General features: G+C 35.0%; 1 protein-coding gene and 1 pseudogene across 1 annotated transcript in view; both read right to left on the bottom strand.

Annotated features, from left to right (window-relative positions):
• The window catches only part of LRBA (LPS-responsive vesicle trafficking, beach and anchor containing), a gene marked incomplete at its 5' end in the record, with an annotated part of 547,723 nt that overhangs the window by 333,350 nt on the left and 201,449 nt on the right, over positions 1-12,924 (bottom strand). The gene's annotated exons all lie outside the window — the stretch shown is intronic.
• LOC103585505 lies at positions 3,643-4,386 on the bottom strand (annotated as a pseudogene).

Below are 12,924 nucleotides of genomic sequence, written 5' to 3'. Positions count from 1 at the left end.
TATAAGCTGTGGTTTTTTTGTAACTGGTCATCTTAGCCACTAAATGTTAGAGTTTGATTCTAGGCCTTTCCTTTTCTCACCCTGTAATCTCTCTCATTCTGTGATCTCATCCAAGCTTATGGTTGTAATTACCTATATACAAGTGAACTCAGAAATTTATATACCCAGCCAAGATCTCTTTTTGAGCTCTAGACCCATATATCTAAATGCTTACTTACTACATAGCTTAGCAGTTAAGAAAATGGAATCTGGACTCACATATCTTCAAATTCTGGGTTTGACAGTTATTATCTGTGTTATCTTACACACAACACCATTATACTTCAGTTGCCACACCTGTAAAATGAGAATAATAAGAGTACCTAATTCTTAAGGTTCTTGTGCAGATTATATAAGATAGTATTTAGAAAATGAAGTGGTTGGAATAGTGTCTTGCATATAGTAAATATTTTGAGTGTTAAATATTACAATAACGTAAACTCAGTGAAGGCAGTGATTTTCATTCCTTTTGTTCACAGACTAATCCCCAGATCTTTAGATAATGACTGACACAGTACTCAATAAATATCTGTTGAATACATAAATGAAAAAATCCACTAAATTCAACATGGTCAAAGCCAAATTAATGAACCCCCCCCCCGACCACCACCACCAACTAATTCTTTTTAATTCTAGCGTTCTCCATTTCTGTGAATGGCATTCCAATTCATCCAGTTGCACAATTTGTCCTACACACTGCAGCCAGAGGGTTTTCAAAGTATAAAACTGATTATATTTCCTACCCCTTCCTCCGTAAAACCTTTTTATTGTCCCCTACTCCTTTTCAATAAAGATGAATCGCCCAATATGGCCAAAGGCCTCTGTGTAGTCTGGTTATTATCAATATCTCTACAGTCCACACTTCCCCTCACGATCCACCTGCCAGCTGCACAGCCTTTCTACCAGTCTTTGTACTCATTATGCTTCTGGTTTTAATGCTTTTGCACATGCGGTTCCCTCTACCAGGATAACACTTTCTTCCCTTCTTCATCTAGCTAACTCCTACTTATTCTTCAAATTTCAATTCAATTGTTACTTCAAAGACAACTTCCCTAACCAGGTCAAATATACCAATTGAAGTCATTCATAATATGAGTACCATCCTGCTCTTTATTTCATTTTCACAATTTAAAAATGATGTTTTTTAATTTTTTTTTAAATCTGTTTTGTGATATTAATAGCTGTTTCTCCCCCTGGATTATAAAATCTGTGTGAACTGGGGACATGCCTACTTTTGATTACTATGGTGGCTCTAAGACACAGCATAGTGACTGGCACACAGCAGGTGTTAAAGAAATATTCATTGAATATTCAGTAAATAAGATAAAATGCAGTAAGAAAAAAATTATTCAATGAATAAGACAAAATTCAAGTATCAATAGGATTTAAGGAAGCAGCATTAATAGGAATGAGTGAGAAAATTATAAATTCAATTCATAATCAACATTTGAAAGGTAAAAAGCTTTTAATCACAATATCATTGTTAGGGATTTCACATTACCTGACCACATCATTCTCCTCTGGATTCTCTTTCCAGATTCCATAATACAGTCTCTCCAGTTTTTCTTCCTCATTTTCCTTTGCTGAGTCTTGGCTTCTTAACTTGTCTTTTAAAGTTCTACCCCTAGGTTCTACCATACGCCCTCTGTTCTTCCAAACCAGGAAGATCCACCATGACTCCTGTGACTAAAACTATACACTATGTGACAATGGTACCAAATCTCAACTCTTGCTCACAAGACTACACTTCCAACTACCTACGATATTTCCATTTTGACTACCCACAGACATGTTATCATTAATGTACCCCAATATAAAAACCCACATCTTCCATCCCTAAGTTGTTCCTTCTTCTGCACAGCCATATCACTGTCATTATTCTCTCCACCTCCCTTACTCTCTGCCTCTAACACACACAATATCCCCCACCTTCTCCTTTCCTCCTCTAAGAGTTTCTCTCTCCTTCCTCTAAGGTTTTCTCTATCATCTCCATAGTTTTTAAGTCCTGCTGATATATATGAACTTGTTGAATTTCTATCTAGAGGGACATTCCCTTATTTAATTATACTTTTATTTTGAAAAAGTCTCAAATTTACAGAAAAGTTACAGGTACAGTAGAAAATTATCAACATGATGCCCCATCGACCCCAAATACTTTAATATGTATTTCCTATAAACAAGAACTTTGTTCTATATAATAACAACATAATTGTTAAAGCCAGGAAACCAAAACTGGTATATTACTACCTTCCAACTTTCAAGCACCACTCAAATTTCACTAATTACTACAGTAGTCTTTATAAAAAAAATGATTCAGCTCAGAATCATATCTGGCATTTACTGATTATGTCTTTTTATTCTTCTTCAATCCAGAAGAATAGTTCCTAAATCCTTGACATTTTAGAAGATTACAAGTCAGTTCTTTTGTAGAATGTCCCTTAATTTGGGTTTACCTAATCATTCCACATGATTAGACTCAGTTAGGCATTTGAGACAAGAATATTACAGAGTGATACTATGATCTTTTCAACACAGTCTATCAGGTAGCACATGATTTCAGTTTGTCTCATTACTAATGACGTTCATTTTGATCACTTGACTGACATGGTACCTACACCAAGCTTCTTTACTGTAAATTACTCTTTCATCCTTTGTAACTAATGAGTAATTTTTAGGAGGTACTTTGAAACTATATAAATATTTGGATCTTCATCAAACTTTCAATTTGTTCATTTATTTATATCAGTATGGTCTATTTTATTCAATAGGTTATAATTAATTAATATCACTTTTTATTTTGATGTTCAAATCTTCACTGATCTGGCCAGTGGGATTCTTTTCAAGCTGACTCTTTTCCCTTTTTACATGTCCCCATATGAGTACTTCTTTACTTTCTAGCACAACAAGGTGCTGCAGACTCATTTTATAATTTCCTTTGCCACTGCCCTGAAAGCAGCTATTGCTCCACAGAGCCCTGGTTTCAGTGAAGAATCTTATTTCAAAAGCAAGATCGGGGCTAAATTTTAGGTGCATTCACTATTATTGAGATGTCACTACTCCCAGGGCCTCTCAGTGGACAGAGCTAGGAAATATATCTAAGTATATACATATACATACTTACTTTTTTTTTTTTTTTGGCAGTATTCTGTACTGTTTATTTCCTGTCTTTTTTCTAAGTATACAAAAATAAACATATACATAAGTATAGTGTTCATAGAATTTGATATCCTGCCTTTTTTATTAAATAAAATGGTCTTGAGTTGCTTTCCCTTCCCCTTATATATTCCTCATAAGAATTTATGATTTTAATTGCCAAAAAAAATCTTTCACTGACTGGATATACCATAAAGATTTTACAGAGTGGTATTTATAATTTTATAGCTTTAAATTTTTATTTTGTATATTTATATTTTTACAGCAATTAAACTTTTATTTTTTATATTTGTTATTTTGTATAAAACTTTAAAAGCTATGAAATTAAAAGTATATATCATACTGACAACTGATGCCTCTCAGCATGCAATTCAACTGGTACATGCCCTGTTTAGGTCTTCATAATTTCTCAAAGGCTGGGAAGAGCTAGCAAGTAACTGCATAAGGATATTACACCCCAACATTTAAGGTCACATTTATCAGAGTCCATTTGCAAGCAACTGATTCCATATTGAGGCACACATGGAGAATTGAAGGTCTGCTCATAAAGTTCACATGCTGAACTCCTACAAGCTGTAAAACAGGGTTTATGGGTTTGTGATCCAACCTGTTCCTACTGCAATGTATAAAATGGATGTTGCTACCTGTACCTAAAAGATGAAGGTTCTGCCTTGCTAGGTTGGGTCTCCTTGAAAATCAAAAAGAGGGCCAGTCACTGTCCACCACAGACTCTGAAGACTTCCTGACAGTAGGTTTGACTTTACATGGGAGCTCTGTCCTGAGGAGGTAATTTCTTCACCTCTTTTCATTTCTAATCTTTTATAAATTTCTCTCTCAGGATCAACATACATTTCATGAGAATAGTGAGTTTGCAGAAAGCCTCAGTATGATGGCGCGATGACTGTCCAGTCACTATACGGTGACATTTACTTCTTGTAAGAAACTCTTGGGGATTCCGGCCAGGTCTTCTACAGAGTCCTTGCGGATGTAACAAAGGAAATGCCAGAGGAACACCACAGTGGCCCAGCGCTCCCAGAACACTGCATTGGACAGTACCAGCTAGCTGGTGGCATCCAGCACAGGCAGCTTGGCCACTGCAGCCAACAGGGGCAGCCCACACTCATGGCCACTTGAGGTCAGGGCCGGGATCGCGAGGCCACTGACCTGCCACGTGACCGGGGTGGTGGCAGCCATTACGTCCTGCAGCCGAGAGCCCAGGATCCACTCTGCACCCATATTTAACTTTTACATCTGTATTTATCTCAACATCTATTTATTTTAGTATTTATCTTTATAAATTGAAAACCAAAACAAAGAATGAATCACAGAATTCATTGTAGTTTTCTCACTTCCCTTATTTGTAATTTCCTTGTATGACAGAAAGAAATCTGGTTCCCATTATGTATAACATACTTACTTATTTGATCCATCCTTGTGAATGTGACCAAACTCATCACCACCACAGCCTCCTCCCACACACCTACTCAACCCATTTGGGCTCATCATCCCCTCCTGGGCCCTCTACATGGGATTCTCTCCACACATTGCTCAGGCTCTGACAACCCCTGCCAGGCTACCCCAGTATGTGAACACCCTCCTCACCACACCCTGCCACCAACATCCTGTGCTAGAACACCATCTGACAGCTCACTCTGCTCAGGCTTTGACATCCTGCATTCTGTGACCATCCCCTGCCCTCTCCCATGTGGACACTCTCCCTAAACTGCTTGGATTCCAACACCCCTCTGCAGACAGCCTCCTCCTGAGGTGCTGCCACCCTACTGGCCATTACCTTCCACTGTGGACACCTACCTTTCTCAGCCCAAGACAGCAGAAGGTAAAGGTGGATGATAAGTTTAAGGGATGCTGGAATTGCTCAATGGAAAGGAAACAAAACATCAGAGAACCTGAGCATGCTATAAAAGAAGAGGCCAGTGGCTGGGGGTCCCTATGGACAGTCCCAGCCAAGCTTCTTTGACCACGTGAAGACGGGCTTTGTGTAGGGCTGCACAGTGGGCATGGTGGCTGGGGTACTCTTCAACAACTTTTCCTGTCTCAGGATCAGAATGAGGGGTGGGGAGCTGATGGGTGACACAGGGAAAACCATGATGCAGAGTGGTGACACCTTTGGCACATTCATGGCCATCAAGATGGGCATTTCGTGGTAACCAGGGCAATGGCTGTCTGCTACATCTAACACCTTCCTGTTAAATCCCAACTTGTGTACTACAATAGAACAAACTGAGTTTAAAAAAAAAAAATGGCTTGGAAAGGCTGCTGTGATTAGAGATAATTTTTTGTTGTTCTTTCTGTCTTAAGTGTATTATATTTTCTGTAGTAAAAATGTATTGCTTTTATATTTAATAAATATCTTTAGGTAGGATATGGATCTCTGACATCAGGAATAAGTAAAGTTAAATTCTTCCTCTAAAAAAAGAAGTCTAAGTTCTCCCCATTGTGTTACATTGGCACTTTTGGTCAAAGAGTAGTTCACCATAAAAATGAAAGTTTATTTCTGGCTTTTCTGTTTTGTTCCTATGTATCCTATGCCAATACCATGCACAGGATATCTTAATTATTCTACCTTTAATTAAGCTTTCAAATTAGGTGCTGTACTTAATTTTGCTGTTCTTTTTCAAAATTGTTTTGGCTATTTTGGCAGATAGCTCTAAGACGGCCCCTCAACGCTCCCTGCTTCCTGGTACTCATGGCCATGTGTAATCCCTCCTTGAGTAACTCGCTTCTAACAAAAGGAATCTGGAAATACTGAGCAGATGTCATTTCCAAGATCAGGTTACATTTTTATATGTTATTGAATCTGATTTGCGTATATTCTGTAAAAGACTTTTTCATCTATGTTTTTGAGGGACCTTATATACTTCTAACAATAAAATGCCACTTTGAAGATGACACAAGCAAAATATGTGGAGAATGAGATCTAAACTCAGTGGTTCTGAACAGGTTCAACCTTGTTCGCTTGAGAGAATTGTGGAAATTTGTGAGTAAAGTTTTGGTTGTCCCAATATAAGAAGAGAGTTACTATAATTTATTGGGCAGAAAAGGGGGCTGAAAAGAACCAATAAAAGACATCCTATAAGGAGAACAGTCTTCGAATAAAAATAGTTCTGGGTCCTGGATGACTTCAGAATGTTCTACTGCATATCAGTGAAACTGACAAACTAGACCATTACCTTAGCCTATGCCCAAATATTTTTGCTTTTTTAATTCAAAAATGTAATAACTGTGTAAATTAAGGTAAAAATGAATGTTGTTTTGTTCAGTACTATACCAACGTTGTTCATCATTTAGAAAAATCACCTTATAGACAGTGAAGCCCCTCATGGCATCAGGATAAACCATCTGCCATACCTCTCTATCAGTCTGACTCACAGCTCTCGCACTCACAGTGATTCTATATATAAATACAAGTATCCAACTTCCTTATTATGTCTTTTAGCATAGTCATGATGGAATACTTAGGGAATAGTGAAATACATTATTACTTACTTTAAGTTACTTTATTTCTCTTTTTTATTAGCATTTAGGGCAGTGCTGATAAATTTAATATTTATCTAGGAAAGGTCTATGTACTATTAGAAAATAAAATTCATAGATAAGGGAGAATTACAAAATATCTGTGAGAGAAAGAGGGTGTTAAAATTTCAGAGGGTGGAGAACCACTGCAGTACGTTATGCTACCTCCTAAATCCGTCCCCTCCTCACCATACTCTCCAATATTGCCACAGTTAATATTCCTATTATATCTAGTCTAGTCTCTCTCTCTTTTTTTTTTTTACTTTCACACTTACTTCCCATGTTTGTGGGGTATAGTGTGTTGTTTCAAAAAAAAAAAAAAAAAGGTCTACTCTTTTTTGACAGCCTCCTAACTAGTTTCTGTCACTTGAACCTCCCCCCCGCTCCTTTATAATTTACTTACTGCCAAAAATGTTACTGCTTTTCCTTTAAGAAAATTGTTATCCAAGATGTAAACAGGATCTAAATATTTCTTTGGATTCCTATCCTCAGAAAAAGTCAAAATTCTCTTCCATGGCATTTAGAATCTCTTATGATCTGCTTTTCCCTGTTTCTATATTTACCTACAACCAGTTCCTATTATATGTGTCTAAACCATGCTTTTCCCTGGACTTTCTCAAAATTTTCATATTCTTTGATGGCAGGGCCTTGCATAACGTACTCCCTGTTCTGACATGACTTCCTACCATCATTCCTGTCCCCATCTTTTGTCTATCTGGAATACACATACCGTGTTACATCCTAATACTAGTCCCTCCCAAAATCCATGCCCTTCTTTACCGAGATCCAAAAGCATATGCTCAGACCTTTTACCATACATATAACACAGTAATGTAATTAATTACTATGTTTGACATTCTCATTAAACCACAGTATCCTCAAAGTGCAATAATAAGTTTTATACCCCCAGACAGTTTTTATCATTGGTCTTTAATCAGTATTTGTTGATTTAATGGATATTTAACGAATTTACCACTCTCCTCCAATTCTAACTTTCTTTTCTAAAATTCTGGATACCAGTTACAAATATCTAAATACCTATCATGGCATATAATTCCAATTTATTCCATAAAAACACAAAAAATGTGACTTTTCTTCTAAACATGGCATAACAAAAATACGCAGCTAGTCTTGACATTCATTTCTCTATTTAAACAAAATCTCAGCATCTTTTACACACTTAAACAGAATAAATTTGCAAGTAAGCTGTCACTTGCCTACTTTTTTTCTTTTGCAGCAAAAAGATAAAAAAAATTCTATCCCTTCAATGTTTGAGTTCAAATGGAACTCTCTAAACATCATATTACATCAGTCAATACCTTTATATGTTCTTCTTTATATGCACAATGGAAAGAATCAGATTAAAAATACAGGAGTTGGTTACAGTCATTATGCTCTAATGTAGCAAATATTATAAAGTCGATTTAAGCAAACTCTAAAGGGTTATGAGGTCAAAACGCAAGACTACGTAATTTATCAGATCAAGCAAATAATTTTGAAAATACGGAGTTAAGGGAAGCGTTAAGCTATTACTACCTTTCATGAAAAAAGGTTAATATCAATGTTTATCTAATTACACAGTAGATGGTATTTGCTATATTTTTTTCATTAAAAATGTATTTCCTGACATTGTCATATTTTAAACCACTGGATTTATTACTCTAAGTTTTAAAATTGCTTTAGACATTGTCGTTAGTAAAATATGTTAACTTTTATGTTATATAAAATCTCACTTTGGTAAAATCTCACTTTGGTCATTAGTAAAATATGTTAACTTTTATGTTATATAAAATCTCACTTTGGTACCTAGAGGCACCAACAAACAATTCAAAAGCACAAGGAATATATTTATATGTAATTCTGCATGTATTTTAAACTTGCGATTTATTATTTGGTATTATCATTATTTGTTCTTTGGTATCTCTGCATAGAATTTTCTCATGCAAAAAAAGCTAAAGGTTTGAGGGAGAGAGGTATAAAATACTGGGCCAACAAAGAAAGAAAAAAAAAGTTTTTAAAAGAAGTTCCAATTCGAATCCCAGTATCAGCCAGCTACAAAATAAATAAATAAATAAATAAATAAATAAATAAATAAATAAATAAATAAATAAATAAATAAATAACAGTAGTTGTTACTCTTACTTTAATGACAGAAAGGACAATGGTAGTTTGCTTTTCTATATATTAACATTATATTAAAATACTATATATTTTATTTTCTAAGATAAACATAACATACATAAAATTGGTGCAACAGACAAAATAACATGAGGATTACAGGAAAACATATTAATGGTAAACTTATGTTACCTTTCCAAAATAATCTCAAACGAAGGAGTATAACTAGATGAAGAATTATGGGAAACATGGCAGTATTCACAATGCAAAATCACAAAAAAGATCAATTCTCTGTTATTTTCCTATTTTACTCTGCATATAATAATATATTGAGAAAATGTTGTTTCAATTGAATTCAATGAAATGAGATATCAAGATTGCATCAAAATTAATGTTTTATAGTCAAATCAATTCAAATAGAAGCTCGCAGTCATAAGACAAAGAAAAGTTATACTGTATTGAAGCAGATATTTTACACAGGAAAAAACTGTTTATTATAATTACAAATAATAACATAGAAGGGGGCAGAAGAATTAGTCTCAAAAAAAGGATGTTCAGATTTTCAAGCAGTAAAACAGAAAAAGGTAATGTGATGATTGCATAACTACTGAAATGCAACTTTAACATATTTTTTCAAATTAACGTACTGGTGATTTGTGCAGGGACTGTATTTATCATTTGACCCACAAAATAATTTTGTCCATAGAATCTCTTAAAGGGAAATTTAAAGGTCACACAATCCAACCGTCATCCCTTTCAATCAAGTTTTTAAACAACAACCTTGAATCATCACTGCTGGCTGAATCAAGACTGGGCATATCTAAACAAAGAAAAGAATTAACCCATCCTAAATAACCATTCCATTTTCTAAAAATACCAACTATAGAGGGTTCATTTATTTATTCCACAAATATGCACTGAGTGCCTACCATAAGCCAAGCACTGAAGATACACCAATAAATAAAGCAAAGGAACAATCAAATAAAAAATTAATTTACAATAAAATTTACTACAAAGAAAAATAACTCTACACTGTTAATTCAGGTTAAGAGATGAAAGTACATGGATGGTAAGAAAAGGCTGACTTGGGAAGGCTGATCAAAGATGGATGGGCAAAGATGACACATGGGTAAAGACACAGATGAAGAGATGTAAGCTATATTGATATTTGGGTAAAAATGTTCCAGGCCTGAGGAATATGTACAAAAGCTCGACAATGGGAACATGGTAAGTGTACTCAAACAACAGCAAGCAGCCCAGTGTGGTCAGAGAAAAGTGATCAAGCACTAGTCTAAGGGCAGATCATCCAGAGCTTTGTACATTTCAAAGAGAGAGTTTATCTGTAATATGGTATAGTACAGGGATAAAGGGGAAAAAAGTAACAGAAGAATTTTTCAGACATCAATGCAAAGGCAATTGCCACATTTCAAAATCCACTTATCTGAATAGCTAGTCGAGATGATGTTGAATGTTCCAACACAAAGAAATGATAAATGTCTTAAGATGATGGGTATACTAAACAGCCTGATATGATGACTTCACACAGTGAGAATGTATCTAAATATCATATTGTACTCCATAAATATATACAAATATCATGGGTCAATTAATAAAAATAGATTACAAATAGAGAAAAGAAGAGAGAAATAGAGAGTAGAATAGTACTTAGAGAAAGAGAAAGGGATGGGGAGGGGGACCAGGGAAAGATTAGTAGACCACTACAAAGTTACAGTTAGATAGGAAGAATAAGTTCTGGTGCTCTAGGGTGATCATAGTTAATAATATTGTATTGTATATTTCAACATAGCCAGAAAAGAGGATCTTGAATGTTATAACTGCAAAGAAATGATAAATGCTTAGATGATAGATATGCTAACTCTTCTGATTAGATTATTATACAATATAACGCATGTATTCAAACAAATTGTACACTATAAACATGTACAATAAAAAATAAATTTTTAAAAATGCATTTAACTGTGCAATTGGAAGCTTCCACTTAACCTTCAATTGGAAGCTTCCACTTAACCTTCCATTGGATGTGATTAATCTGCAATGCAATGATACACTAAAAGGCAATTATCAAGACAAAAATATAATGGAATTATATAAATACCTTCCAAAAGATAAATACATTTAATTAACATCAAATGTTCATGAACTGATATTAGTATTCGACAATATTTGTCTTGTAAAAAGATATTTTCATAAATAAAATACATGGAAATCTTATTACAGGTCACATTAATAGACGAAAATTTAAAATCAATTTTGACGATAGGAAACACTGACTTTGGGCCCCAATTAAGCAAAATGTTATATCCCAGATAAAGAAATTCTTTCTTTTCATTAGAGAACTCTATTATAGAAAATTGTACCCCAAACTTATATTTTATCAATAAAAATGTTGATAGAAATTTGCTTTCTCTCTTTTTTAAATAAGTATATAATACCCTCAACTTTGCCTTTTGACTCAAAAGTCTGTTTACTCTCTGGTCATTTACAGAAAAAAGTCTACCAATCCCTGATATAAGAAAATAATGAATTTATTCTGAACCAGGCAAAGCAGATGATGGGAAATGTTCAGATTCTGGGTATACTTTTATGGTACAGCCAATAAGATTTCGAGATTGGGAAAACTGCAGATTAAACAGGTTGGGGTGGACTGACATTTTAAGTTTGAGTCTCTGTCAAGCAGAGAAATAGAACAGGCAATTGGATATAGGAGTCTAGTGTTCAGGAGAGGTATCTAAGCTTGAGATGTAAAGTTGGAAGTCACCGGCAAATAGAGGTTTTTGAAACCTTGGAACTGAATGAGATCACCAGTGATTCTCGGTAAACAGAGAAGTGTTCTGAGAACTGAGCCCTGGGGTACTACAACACTCATAGTTCAGGATTGACCCAGGAAGGGCAACAGCGTGTGGAACAATGTCTAATGCAGTAGGAGCTTATACTGTCTTGAAGCAAAATGGAGAAAGTGTTGGAAGAAGAGGAAAATGATCAACAGAGCCATGTGCCAATTAGATAAGCATACCTGCTATATATTTATCCAAGGCATAGGCAGAGATGATTAACAAACCAGAACCGAGGACAGAGTCCTGGAGCAGCACTAGAAATGTCTCTCCTTTAAACCATTACTCAGTAAAATTAGTATTTTAATAAAATCAGCATTTTAGTAGAGGTGACACAGCTCACATTTTTCCATCACATACGATAAGGATAGTGCCAAACACCTTGTCAAATATCTTGCAGAATGTGTCAACATATACGTATCAAGAGTTGTTAAAAATATTCAAGTTCTTTGAATTAGTAATTCTATTTCTGGGATTCAATCCTGAAAAATTAATCTAAAATAGGAAAATATTTTATGACCAAAGATAAAAGCCATTTTCCAGATATATCTCACAGTGCCTTCCTTTAGACTTTATACTGAACTACTCAAAGTTCCTTAAAGATGTGACACTGAATCATATTTCTGGCACCACAACCTCAGCCTAGTTTAAAAAGTTAACTAGACATTACTTTCAAAGACTACACGTATTATTATGGTTTATCATACTTATTATACTTATTATTAACATGTATTTCTCTTCTACCGGCAAATATCCTTCTTGAAAGCAGGATCAGGAGGTTCAGTAAATGTTTATTGGATTCAATTGTCAAATAAGTAATAAAGAGTATAAGTCATAGCCTGAATTCAGAGAGTGGGACAGAAGATTCAGGGAAAGAGCTTCCTAGACTTAAGACTTAGCAACTCTTTGAGCAATAAAAAGTCCAAGACTTGGGAAAAGGAAGAAGACCAGGGGAGTAAAATATATACGAATGGGCAGCTTTAAAACTACTACTGGCAGTGATATAACATAAACTGCAGATGAACAAAGAAGAGGATTGAATTAGGTGTGAAAATTTAACATCCTCCTCCACTTTTGCTCATGCCAACCAACCTCAGTTACACTGTAATTGTTTCTTAAGAAAAAAAAGAAGCAAAGAAAAATTTCTAGATGCTAGAATACAAGGATAAGTCATGGCATCTGGTTTCAAGGAGCTCACAGTCTATTAGGAGGTCAGACAAATGGCTGT

Source organism: Galeopterus variegatus, unplaced genomic scaffold (assembly GCF_000696425.1).
Source record: "Galeopterus variegatus unplaced genomic scaffold, G_variegatus-3.0.2 Scaffold245, whole genome shotgun sequence".
Classification (NCBI taxonomy): domain Eukaryota; kingdom Metazoa; phylum Chordata; class Mammalia; order Dermoptera; family Cynocephalidae; genus Galeopterus; species Galeopterus variegatus.
This window is presented reverse-complemented; position numbering and strand designations above follow the sequence as displayed.